The sequence below is a fragment of the Sinocyclocheilus grahami genome, unplaced genomic scaffold (genome assembly GCF_001515645.1).
Source record: "Sinocyclocheilus grahami isolate Dianchi unplaced genomic scaffold, SAMN03320097.WGS_v1.1 scaffold5654.1, whole genome shotgun sequence".
Classification (NCBI taxonomy): Eukaryota; Metazoa; Chordata; class Actinopteri; order Cypriniformes; family Cyprinidae; genus Sinocyclocheilus; species Sinocyclocheilus grahami.
Genome location: NW_015510286.1, coordinates 4,860 through 5,203, shown reverse-complemented (window position 1 = coordinate 5,203; position 344 = coordinate 4,860).

The window sequence follows — 344 nt, the reverse complement described above, 5'->3', positions numbered from 1 at the left end:
AGACAGACAGACAGACAGACAGACAGACACAGACAGACACAGACAGACAGACAGACAGACAGACAGACAGATAGATAGATAGATAGATAGATAGATAGATTTTATTTATTTATTTATTAATTTAATTTCTTTAAATAGATCAATCTAACTTTTGATTTAAAAGACAGTAAATAGCATATTAATAAATATATTGTAATATTATCGCTTTAAATTAATTACATTTAATTGTCATTTTGTAGTCGTCCTGCAGGTGGCTGTACTCCTTACACGCCATTCTCAATAATTACTAAAAAACTACAATAATTATTAAGCACTTCTTAAGTTAAGATGCTTTTGGCGAACAG